The following is a 13,221-nucleotide window of genomic DNA, read 5'->3' as shown; positions in this document are numbered from 1 at the left end:
CCTAGTATGTGGTGCCCCGTGGTGTCTGTCCTTGAGGAGTGGGGACCACCAGGAGAGTGCGGAGAACTCACGGACGGCCCTGAGGCTGTGGTGGAGATGTTGGCCGCCATTACAGTGGGAAAATGAGGTGAGACCTTGAGGCGGTGGCCGCAGCTGTGGGCTGGCCGTTGCTTTTCGTATTAAGAAAGGCCACAGACGCTGAGGTAACAGCTGAGGCGGAGGTTAACTTGAATGCTGATTCTTGTTCCTCTGAAAGTGAGGCATGTGGATGTGAGTGAATGATTTGTATTATTACCTATTACTGTTATTCGTTTAAACTGAAAAAAAAAAAAAAAATCCCTGAAAATGGCCAAGATGGGAATCCTTTAACATTTTAAACTGGATTTTGCGCATGCAGTTAGAGGAAGCTAGCTTCCTAGAAGGAATTGGTATTTCTCTTCTTGTGCATTTGAGATGTACCTGGGCTCTCAGGAACTTTAATCATCTGATCCCTGAGAGTGAAGAAAAAGAGGCATTTTTAAACTCTGTAGGAATAATAATGTTTGGGGAATGTCTATCTGTAATAGTCTCTCCAGATTTTGGTAACTTGAAACTAAACTAAATTAAATGAAGAGAATTCATTGACGATCTGGGTCATTTCAAATAGAGTAAAATATTGGAACATTAATTGCTGGGTGGGTCTAAGTTTACTTGCCTTTGCCTTCTTAGAAGAAGAAGAAGAAAGCGTAAGTTTTCCAGTCAGGAAATGCTGATATGACAGTTCGCAATTACTTGCTTCTTGGTTTTTACCAGAGATTTAAGGTTTTTAAGGATGACGATTATAATCGGTCATAATTCTAGTTATTGTAACCAAATTTCTTTATCAATTACATTGTAATTAGGTGTTTAACTGTGCCTTTTTAAGTCGTTTATCATTTACAGACAGTTGTTGTACTCTGATGCTTTTGCAAAAGTGCTTCATCTTCAAAAAGACTCATGGGAAGGACCTTCTGACAAGTACAGATCTCTGATAAATTTCATATCGTATCACTGAACTGGGTACAAAATGAAAGAATCTTAGGGGAGAACCTGATGGCTTCATAAAAAGTTAAAAGGATTGATTACTGAGTAAACTGATGAGTATGGTTATAATTTTTATGGTTTTTGGCTAGAATATTACTGGTTTTGATCTGTGTTTTCCAGATATAGAAAAGCGCTTCCCCTCAAGTTAGTTATGACTTATAGGATTGAAAGCTTTTTCTTTTCTCTCTGCCTGATCCCTCCAGAAATTGGAGACTCTTGGGTTCTGAGCAACCTTATCAGGTGAATGGGAAAGACTGTTTCCCGCAAGTGCAGGAATCTCGATATTTGGGGGATCTCTAGAAGAGAGAGGTCCACCTAGGCAGAATCTGATGGCAGGCCTTTGGCATGGCTGTCCTGGCCTTGAGAGGTTTTTTGGGAATTCAGTCTGAGACTCCTTTTGAGGAATGCGACCACAGCCGGTTTGGAGGAGCCTATGTGGTCACTTGACCAGACTTATTTTGCAAACAAATTAGTCTTGATTTGGCTCTGTTTGATGGAGGTGAGGGTAATTTAGAGGGAAAAAATATTATGCTTCAACAGATGTTAAATTCTAGTCCTATTAATTGAGAGGTCTACATTTATAAAAGTTAATGTGTTAGCCAAACTTTTGCCCTGAATGTTCAAGAGGAAGAGAACATTTTCTAGTGAAGTTGTCACGGAGGGTAACTACTCATGATGTATCACTGCTTGCTTTAAGTCTGCTGCCACAAGCACATGTACAATGCTTGTGTAACAATTCAGTATAACTGATAAAATGTATAGCCTCTAAAGTGTTTCCCCATCAGCATACCTCTGAACTTGTTCACAGTATCTGATCAGTTTTCCCCAAACATGGATAACTAGGCAAATATAAAGGAGGCCTGGCACCGAGGGACATGATCTGGACGAGGACAGGCAGGCAGTGTTCACCCTGGCTTTGAAGGACATATACTTTTGTCTGTTGAAAGATTTGCAATCCAAAGGGGAAAAGATGGAAAAATCTTCACATATGGAGGTATGGGAAAGTCATTATGGCTTGTACAAGGTTTAACTTAAACTGACCAGAGTGGCCTGTTGTTTGACCTGTTGAACATGCATTGTACATCTGCTTTGGCCATTGTGGAGGGGAATGCATTTGAAAGTCAAAATGGAGTAGCTGTGGTTCAGACATTCAAGGTAAAACTAGGTGGCCATTGTAGATGTGATTTTGGATATGTTCGTATATTACTGAAAACTTGAGTTTTCTGAAATGTAGACCAGGACAAAAACCACAGGCAAGTGTGGTATTATCTCAGAATGCAGGTACTGCTTGCATTTTGCTTAATTGTCATTACCTCCCCTGTGTTGTGCGTGTTAGACGTGTTACATTGCATCCCTAGTCTGAGTGGAGAAAACCTCTTCAAGGACTGGGAAGCAACCATGGCCTCATTGCAAAATGAGTCTAATTGCTGGGTCTACAGTGAGCTGCCGTTGTCATCCTTCTCTGGACTTCCATGAAAAATAGAACCAGCTAATGTGACTATGTGGGGATGACTGAGAAAGGGGGGGAAAGACTCTCATCACCTTTTTGTCCCACATGCCAATACGTCAGAAGGGCTCCTGTCAGTAAATGTTACTGTACAACTGACTTCCCATGAGGCCCCCTGGGTATGCTCTGTGGAATAGAATAGGCTGGTTTCTGGACACGCAAGTCTGACTAGTGGGATTAACTGTTTTCTGTTTGAAAAGACCTAATGGGTCCACCCCTGATGTTACTCAACATAACATGGGGAGGCAGACCTGTACTCTGACTGCTGACTCCTGGCTAGGCCATCAGAATGTTTCTTTTAGAGCCAGGGCCTTCCCCTCCCCATAGGGGTGGCTCTGGGTTTGTGAAAACTAGGGGTGGCCTTACTTTCCTAATAACTGGACAGGATGCTTCTGCCATTGACTCCGTCTCCATTGACCCCGTAAGTGCTTAGCTCCAAAATTTGCCCACATTCTGGCGAATGACTGTTCTTAGCATACCAGGTATCTTACTCTTGGTACCCTTTAGCTGCTGGTGTCTGTATTGTATCGTGGTATCTGGTTACAGTGCCCCTTTACATACCTGACCCCAGGGATACTGAGGAAGGCGGGGGGACAAGATTGTAAGGGTCGTGCAGGGTATGTAGGGGTGGAGTATATGATCAGGCCACCCATGATGGCTGTTCTCTTGCTCTCTGTACATCCCCTGCTAGACCAGTGCCTGCTTCACCTACACCTTCTCACATCACTGACCGTCGTACATCCTTACCCGTACCATAGCTAGTGCTTGTTCTAACCTTTAGATCAGAACATCTCCACCTGATAACTTAACAAAGGGGTGGTAAGGGGCGCGCCTCTCTGCTAGTTTCCCTGGTAACCCATGAGCCAACCTGATGTCAATTCCTCCTGTAACTGGTATCCTCCCCCCTGGAAGTGAAGACTGGCACCGTGTCCTGCCCACTCGCTGCTGCAAATAGTGGGAAGTCACTCCAGGACCTTGCTTCAGACGGGTTAGATCCCCCATCCAGTGAACCACTGATGTCTGTGCTGCTGATTCCGGGCTCTCTCTTCAGTCTTGCAGGCCTGCGGGGTGCGGCCCAACACTGGGGGCCAGGCAGAAGACTGTTTTTCTCTTTTAAAGAGTGAAGTGAAATTGTAAGGCCAAGCCACAAAGGAACAAAAAGCACTAATGTCAGTAATTAAAATACCGTGGTGTTTTGTTTTCCGTTGAATTAGTCAGAACTCTGTCAGTTGTTCATGACTGACCAAAATGTAACTCAAGCTAGTTGCAGCCAAAAGGGAGATCTGTAGTTCATCAATTTGGAAATTCACAGGATCGGATACTGCTGAATCCAGGTATTCATTGATGTCTTCATCAGCCTTCACTGTCTGTCACCACCTCTTGACTCTGGTTGTTCTGTGATGGCTTCTTTGATCTCTCCACAAACTCCCAAAGAATCAGAAGTTCTATGCTTGTTTCTATTGCTTGCAACCGTCAGAGGAAAACAAGACCCTCTCTTAATTAAGAGTTTCAGCAAAAGTCACAGTTACCGGGCTTCCCTGGTGGCGCAGTGGTTGAGAGTCCACCTGCCGATGCAGGGGACGCGGGTTTGTGCCCCGGTCCGGGAAGATCCCACATGCTGTGGAGCAGCTGGGCCCGTGAGCCATGGCCGCTGGGCCTGCGCGTCCGGAGCCTGTGCTCCACAATGGGAGAGGCCACAGCAGTGAGAGACCCGCGTACCGCAAAAAAAAAAAGAAAAAGTCACAGTTACCAACCTGGGTTGAGTCATTGGACGCTGGGATAGACTGTGTTTATTAGGCCTACTCCTGATCCCAAGATTGGGCAGCCCCACCTGAATAACACTAACCAAAACTGGGAAAAGGGACACTTCCCCAAAAGGAAAAGGTAAAGACAAAGTAAGGGAAAAGGGCGTCTTGTAGGACAAACAACAGATAGCCACATTAGCTATCAACATTCAGATGGTGTTACAAGGAATGAACTTGGAAATACCTCAAATTCCCTGGACCTTCTTGGAGCCCTTTCTGTTCTTGAACTCAAGGATCCAAAGCTATACCAACCAGAAAACACAATAGGCATCATTCGTTTATTTAACCACTGTTTATAGAGCACCATCCCAGAGCTAGGCAGTGGGGATACAGTGGCAAGCAGGAGAGGCGAAGGGGAGTGACAGTAACAAGTGAATGCTGGTCAAGTGTTCATTAGGTGCAGACAGTGTGATAAACTTATTTATGTGTATTTATGTATTTTTAAGTATGATAAACTTATTTATGTATTTTTAAGGGTGTTGCGGGCACACAAAGGAAGAAATCCTAGCCCAGACTTGGGGGACCAGAGAATGCTTCTAGAGGAAGTAAAACTTGAAGCTGACATTTGAAAAAGGGGTAGGAGTTTAGCTGGTCAAAGGGAGAAGTTGCGTAGTTCAAGCAAAAGAAACAGCACGTGCAGTGTCCCCAAGTCAAGAAAAAGTACAGTGTTTCAGAGGAACAGAAAGACTTACACAAAAGCAAATCATTTATTAATGTAAATATCCTCGAAGGCAAAAACTGTGGTTTACTCAAATCACTTTGTGATCTCAGGAAGGTCACTTCTGGGTCTTTCTCACAAAATTGTTAGGAGGATCAGATGTAATAATGAATGTGAAATACTGTGTAAATTTTAAATCCTCTATGACTGTAAGCCACATGTAGAGTACTGAAGGAAACCCAGAATCACAAAATGCTGAGCAATTAAGGAAAGAGGACTGGCTCTATATAAGTGCGTTTCTCAAGAAAAATGTGCTGTAGCTTTATGGTGTCATGTTGACCACTGGGGCCGCCTTTTAGTAATTGAGGGGTTTAAATGAAAGTCTTTAGACAACAAAGCTGGGGTCACGTGTTCTCTGTATCAGCAACCAGAAATTCAACAAGCGGAAGAGTGTGGCTTTTGGGGAAACAACGGGCGTGTTCAAGGAAGGTGGGTACAATGCCACGTTCTAAAAGCATCCTTGGCAGGACGGAGGGATCTGGGGACCGTGAAAGGAAGGGAAGGAAAAGTTCACTCGCTCATGCTCCAAGAGTATACTCAACAAAGCAGAGGTGCTTGGCAGATCCCCGAAAGGAAAGGAAAATACGGGGCGTGAAGTGAGTATGGAAGGTTACAAGTTCTGAATCTATGAGAAGTAGAGGAAATAGTTTGGGGGACTCAAGCTCTTAAAACTTCAGCATAAGGTATGTTTAAATTGTAAAGCAAGCCAGAGGGTCATGAATAATCAGTTTGTCTTGGAGAATTCTGGAATTATAAACAAAAGGATACAAAGCATTGTCCAAGGTAAATATTGACATGACTGAAGAGGAACTAGAAAAACTTTTAATGAAGCCAAAAATACTGCATCTGGGGAAGATGTTTCACATTCTTATAACAAACACTCGGTACAAGAAGCTGAAGGACGACGGGTAAGAATGATTGTCCAGTAGGTTGGAAAATTGAGTTAGAACAAAGGCTTTCTCCAATTTAGAACAGTAATACTATAAAAACATAAATATTAATTTTTAAGACCATGTTATTTCTTAAAGACAGTTCTCTGTGCTAACAACGATTTGCCCACAAATATGAGGGGTTTAGTGCTCTTATCCCGAAGCATCCGTCCAGTTTATATTGTAGCAGATGTACGAGGTTTCTTTCCCCAACTCCCAGGTGCCCACGGCAGAGGGGTCAGGGAAGTCCCTCCCCGCCAGCTGGGTCTCTCCTAGGCCCTCCCACCCCTGCAATGACAAATCTCCTTGTCCGCTGAGATGCACCCCCATCAAGGAGAACGAGGGAAGGACTTCACTAATTCCTTCCAGTTCCTACCTTGCTTCCTTGGAGATGTTCAGGTGGGGTCACCTGAAACTTGGAATAAACAGAAGCCCATTACTGTTGCTTAGTGAGAGCGAGTGAAGGATCTTGTCAGCAGAACAGCACCATGGCAACCAGTTCTTCAAAGCATTTTTTAAAAAATACAAGTCGAATTTCATCTGGAAACATCCCAATTACACAATTAGCCTAAGCTGCAAAGTCTTTTTAGAATAATCTCAGATCATAAGTGAGCGAATAGCTCAAACCCCTACCAGTGCTTTCCGATACTCAGAAGATGCAAGTTTGTTGGTACTGTCTTCTGGTAGGAAGACAGTTTTTTATTAGCAGGAGGAGTGAAACAAGTCTGCATTTCCACAGGATTCTCGATGGTAACGTAACATGTGATTGTATCCCATTGGGAGCCATGAGATTCTGGCTTTATTTTTCCCACTTAACAGATGGGAAAACTAAGGAACTCTAAGTAGACTCATCCCTTGAGGACAGAAAGAGGCCGGGATGGGCGAATCTGGATTTCTCTTGTGTGTAGCTCCAAGGAGTTCGTGCAATCAGGCTTGAAGCCCTGTAGATTCCACCTCTGCTCTGTCTCTGTCCCTCACCTCCCCTGTCCACCCTTTCCTGTGCTGGGTCATCCGGACCATGGTATTCTTCTCGTGTGGCTGCTGGGCACGTCTGTGAAAAGCACAGGTCAGATCACAGGCTCCCAGCGCTCAAAGGATCAAAGCTTCCCAGGGCCTCTTTAAAAAAAAAGCAGTTCCCTGTGCTTAGGATGGCCGTCAAGGTCTCCTCAATGTCACAGGTTAACAGAATTAAAAGAACTGTCCACTACACTCTCACCCACCACCCATCCAGCCATACCATGAGCTTTCAACACTGTTTAATTTCCTGAGAGGTTCTCTGTCAACCTAAAATTAACGTATCTACCTTTGCTTCCTGCCACTCTGCCCTCAAGGCCCAGGGCCAGGACGGCCAGTTCATGACACATTTTCCTAACCTCTGTGGGTGTATCGCTAAGACTTGAGAGATTTGTCAAGTGCCAGGCTCTGTGCAAAAGCATTTCCCAGACACTGTTATCCTCAGGACTATCCTATGGGAGGGATGCCCCTCCTGACCCCATTTCAGGGATGAGGAAACGGAAGCACAAGGAGCAGAGGCAGTGTGGCCGCCGTCACAGAGAGTAGGTGGCAGCGTCCCTCCAGAGCGAATCCCATGGCTGCGTTCTCCTTGTTGCGTGCGCTCTGCACTTTGAACCTCAAAGGGAGCACATTTATTTCATTCTCCTTTTTTTCAGAGGTGAGAGGTGGTAAGCTGTGCCCCCAGCTTCCTCATCTGCAAAATGGGGATAATAACTGATTATACACTTTTGTAAGAATTACATGAGCTACTGCATTAAAAGAAAACACTTGTAAATATGCCTGGCACATAGCAAGCACATGGTGAATATTAGGTATTAATTAGACTTCTGTTTCTCTAACAAGAATTTGAACCCATCTGTGCAGCTTATCTTTAAGGTATTGCCAAAACCTGGGAGGCTAATGTAGTGCTGGACACATGTTACTAGGTAACATGGACTCGTAACTAGGTAACCAGATTTACTAGGTCAGTCAGTATTCAAATATTAATTGAACTGGTCATTATGAATATATACAATGTACTGATCACTCCTCATCCTGTCACAGTTAAAATAAAACCCAAGGTGTTTACTGTACCCTACTAGGCACTCTCTACCCCAGCATCTGACTTCCTGTTCCAATCATTTCCTCCTTTTTCCCTCTCCCTCCATCCACTTCCACCACACAGTGACTGCCTTGCTTTTCCTCAGACACACCTGACACATTCGTGTCTCAGAAGTTTTGCTCTAACCTCCCCCTTATCGGCTGTATTTTTCTTAGCATTTGAGTTTCTTCCATATAGATCTATGCATTTGGTGCCTGGGTCCACCCCCCAGTAGAATGGGAGCTCCATGAAGTCAGAGACCTTGGTTCACTGCTGTATTCCCTGTGCGCAGACAGTGAGAGGCACTTAGCCAACACTTAATAGATACTTAATGACTGAATAAAGACATGAATGAACAAATGAATCTCTAAACCCCACAACAATGCTGAAAGGTGGTTTTATATGCCCATTTCACAGATAAAAAAACAGGTGCAGAGATATTAAGTAATTTTCCCACTGGCACACGTTTACAAAGAGTTAGAGCTTGAATTTTATCCATGTCGCTCTGATCCCAAAATTCATTCCAGTGTCTCCTAATATTAAGACGTTCAGGCGCCACCTTCGAGAGATTTGCCAACTTCCACATAACAGCTGAACCAATATTTACCTAACATTCTTATTTAAGTCATTTATATATTATGCAAATAATTTTATTTTAAAAGAAAGGCGATCATTTCCATGAAATAAATCACACTGAAATAGACGTGTGTCCATTAAAATTCAAAATATTCATCAATGTGTTTTGGAGCAGAAATACACCTCCTGCTTTTGAAACACTGATTCTAAAAACCCTTGGGGCTGGTCCTAAATCCAGGAATCAGAAACCCCTACAACCATCCGTACATCTTCTCGGTTCTTCCTGTCCAGTCAGCTTTCTGCTCTTTCATGGGACATTCCTCATTGAGAGAAGGCCAGAAAGAGGCTTCAGATGCCTTTAAAACACACACACAACTGCACGGGAAGTTCATGCGAGCCTATGAACACTACAGTTCCCCAGCTGAAAGCAAAAGCAAGATGCAGAAAGTGGGGAGAGAGAAATTAATTGAAAAGCTGAGGCTGTCAAGCCATACTGAAGAAAATCTCTCCCTGAGTTAAAGATCGCGGACATAATCAAGGCAAGTGGCTTCTATAAAAGCTTGATTGGTTGATCGAAATCTCCAGTCATCCTGAAAATAATTGCCTGGAAGAAAGCACTGAGTGACCTGTCTGCTTGGCAAGGGGCAGCCAATGCTGACAATGGAAGGAGCCCCCCAACAGGCCCCCCCTTCTGCTGGGGCCCCAGCAGTGATGGGCTGAATCCGTTCAAGGACATACACTGCCTCATTATTTTCTGCTCTGACGTACGTGCATATTTCTTGTGGATGTTAACTCTCAACAACATAGAGGAAGTGTTTGTGCTCTTTGTTTCTGCAGCTTTTTCATTTCCATGTCAGTGTTTATATTTGCTCTGTCCTCCTGTTGGCAAGGCATGAAGAATGACAGATAGGGCCACGGTCCCCGCTGTGGGCAAAGCTACTGGAATCAAGACTGTGTTGGGGTCCCCAAACATCCTCCCAAGCAGGTCTTCCCCTGCCCTTACCCGCTTCCGTCCCACCTACTGCCTGGCACCACAGTGCTATCAAAAAGGAAAACGTGACCACATCTCTTTTTAAGCTCAAACTCTTCAACAACTCTGTTGCCTACATAAGAAAAGCAGTCTTCCTTAGTGTGATGTACGAGCCTCTTTCATGATCTAGGCCCTGCCTACCTCTTCTCAGCTCATCTCCCACATCTTTCCTGCATCAACTAAAAGCCCTTCATGTTCTCTCACATCTCTGGACCTGCCTATATTCTTCCCACTGCCTAAAAGACCCACTTACTTCCTCTCCTCACAGCCCTTGTCTGCCCTTGGGAATTCCTTTCATCCTTTAAGACCCTGCTCTGTGAAACCTTCTCTCACCTTGACCCTGCCCAAGACTTCCAGAAGGTCGATGCCCAGAGCCTTAGAGAAGCTCTGCCTGCTCAGGCTCCGGCCTCTCATTGTCCGCGGCTGGCTCGGGCTCCGCCCACCTCCTTAAGGAAGTCTTCCCTGATTGTTTTTGGTTTTGCTCAGCCCACACAGATCTCTACCTTTCCTGAGTTTTTGTTATTTAAATATGTGCCACACATCTGAACACCTTCTTTAATAACCACCATAGGTTTGAAGAAATGCCAAAAATTCTGACCAAGTCATTCTCTTTCAGGAATCTGTCCTGAGGAAATAATCAGAAAGCAGATCAAAGGTTTATGTATACAGACATTCACTGCGTCATTTTTTTATAATTACAAAAAAGATGGAAACAAGTGTGTAACAGTGGGAGGTGGTTATATAAAATATATCCATACGGCCGTTAAAAATATTTTGAAGAACATGTAAGGATGTGGAAAAATGCCCATGAAATAATGTTCACTTAAAAAGCAGAATCTAAAATTGTATGTAAAATGTGATCCCAGGTTTATAAAAGAATATATACATCTCTTTTTATAGCGAGAGGGAATAGCAGGATGATGGGTAGTGTGGTCTCCAGAGCCAGGCTGCCTGGGTGGGTTTGATTTTGTGGTCTTAAGAATGTTACTTAACCATTTTTTACCTCACTTTCCTTGTCTATAATATAGTGATAATAATAGTACCTTCCATGTAGGGTTACTGTGATGATTAAATCAGTTAACACAATGTAAGTTATGTGGAAATACACCTGGCACATCATAAGTGCTATGAAAGTGTCAGTTACCTTTGTTATTATATATTGAAAAAATACTGTACTTTCTGGGTGATAGAACTATAAGTGATTTTTATTCTTGTCTTTATGTTTCTCTATCCTTTCTTTTTCCCAAATTGCCTATAATGAGCACAGATCACTTTTTAAATCTGAAAGACATGTGATATTTTTAAAGAAGTAAAACACCATTCAAAATCCCTGTTATTCTTGACTCCCAGGGTCCAGTCATGGATGTTTTATCCTCCTCCTCCTCCTACTCCTTTTTCAGAGATAGAGAAAGACAGAATGTCCCATCAGCCCATCCACATTACCTAAGCCTCTGTTCCCAAGGAGAGCACAACCCCTCAGGCTCTGGGAAGAAAGATCAGCTATAAAATCTCGCTGCTAGGGACATGCACACTGGGGGCTGAAGAGAAACTGTACTGTGTCACCTGGGGCAAGTCTCAAACTTCTCTTGTGTCTCAGGTTCCTCATCTGCAAAATGGGGGGAAAACGACTCCTACTTCATGAGGTAGCTAAAGAAACACATAAAATTGAATAGGGCCTGGCACATAGTAGGGACTCAGGAAATGTTAGCCATCATAGTCATGATGAAAACTCAGAAGGGAGTTGCCCAGTTGATACAGATGTAATGGAAGGAACAGCTTCGGGGCCAGACTAACTTGGGTTTGAATCAAGGCTCTGGTCCCTACTTGCATTGCGCCATCCAAGGTCAAGGAAGTTCCACCCACCCTGCACCACCAGTTCTTCTCTCTCTCTTAACCCCCTATTTATTGCCTTTGGAGCACTTACCACTATTTATTTTTCATTGATTTATTTCTTTGGTTATATTTTTTCTGTCCTCCTAATTATATGGCAAGCCCCACAAAGGCAGGGGTCACCTGTATCACATTCAGCGTGCTACCCTAAGTGCCTAGCACAATGCGTACAAAAAACCAGTGCTCATTAAATAATTTTTTGGTAAAAGAATGCATGGTCAAATGAATGAATGAACTTGGGCAAATTACTTTAGTTGCCTTGTCTACTAAGGAAACTAAATGATACAAGGCAAACATGGCGCCTGACACACAGTAGGTGCTCTTTCATGATTTCTTCTTTCTGGGTATTCATCAAATTGACTTTTATCAGAACCACACATTTTCTAAAATTACTTTGTCTGGACAAATGCCGTTAGTGATGCATCTTAAACTATTATCCCTTGTGCCTGAGCAATTTCTTGTTAAAGGGAATTTTTTTCCACAGAATAGAGCAAAAGAAGCTTTGAAGCTAGAATTTTTATAGTTCACACTCCATGCATGCCAGACGCAAAAATCACTTTGAGGCGCTAATTGGTGACGTAAAAAAAAAAAGAGAGAGAGAGAGAAAGAGAAATGTAAAAATACAACAGTGGGTTTTGGCAGTAAGGAGAAGAGGTTCTTTTCAATCTAAAATTGGTTGTCATCTCAATTTTTCCTGCCTTAATTCATTTCTTAAGCAGAGGGCAAAAAAAAATTGATGATTAAGATATGTAATGGAAAATTTTTAGAGCAGAGTGAGGAGGTGACTAGAGACCATATGTTGCCCAAGAATGGAGCCTTCAGCAAAAGCTGAAGAAGAACGAATGTGCTGATTTGCATACTACTGGCAATTATGTCCCGATGAAAGACTACATCCCATTAGTACTAATGGGCATTATGTACACATACGATTGAAACAACATATAACCTTTCCTGAAACCAAGAGCAAAGGAGAAGCTGATAATATATTGCCAGAGGAAAAAGGAGGAGCAAAATAAACTGCTGGATAAGAATATTTCATACACATCCACATTAGAAAAGGCCAAATTCCTAATATTAGCCAAGCAGTGACTCTCCTAGCATCCTATGTGGGATCAACCCCCTCCGTCAGAAATGCAGAATGCATGTGGCTATAGCAGTGAACGAACCTACAAAAGAAGGCCTAATGGACCTTGTTATTTACTTTGATTCTTGGAGTTCAACCCAACCAGTAAAACCTAGTTAAATCATGCAGTAAATAGAAGCCCAGCACTTGCTCAAGTATTCAGCAAACACGCTGGCACAAACTACTGGGCGAAGTGCAACACGATTCACCTAAGAGGAGTTTGGGTCATTTTCAGTGTTGGGAATGAAAATGTGGCCATGTACTTCCATCAGCCAGTGGTATAAACTTAGGCAGCGCTGGCCTGTGAACTCCACCTGAGCCAGTGCTCGAGGTCCGCGGCAGTAGGAGTCCGGAAGTCAAGCCTTCTATAGTCAAGGTCCAGGGAAATGACCACTGGGTAGAGCCACTGGACCCGCTATGAACCAGACAGAAATAGGATTCCATTTATTACTTGCCTCCCAAACTCTCTCACTCTAATAAGGAGAC

The sequence above is a fragment of the Tursiops truncatus genome, chromosome 16 (genome assembly GCF_011762595.2).
Source record: "Tursiops truncatus isolate mTurTru1 chromosome 16, mTurTru1.mat.Y, whole genome shotgun sequence".
NCBI lineage: Eukaryota > Metazoa > Chordata > Mammalia > Artiodactyla > Delphinidae > Tursiops > Tursiops truncatus.
The sequence above is the reverse complement of the archived record's forward strand: the minus strand, read 5'-3'. Positions refer to the sequence as shown.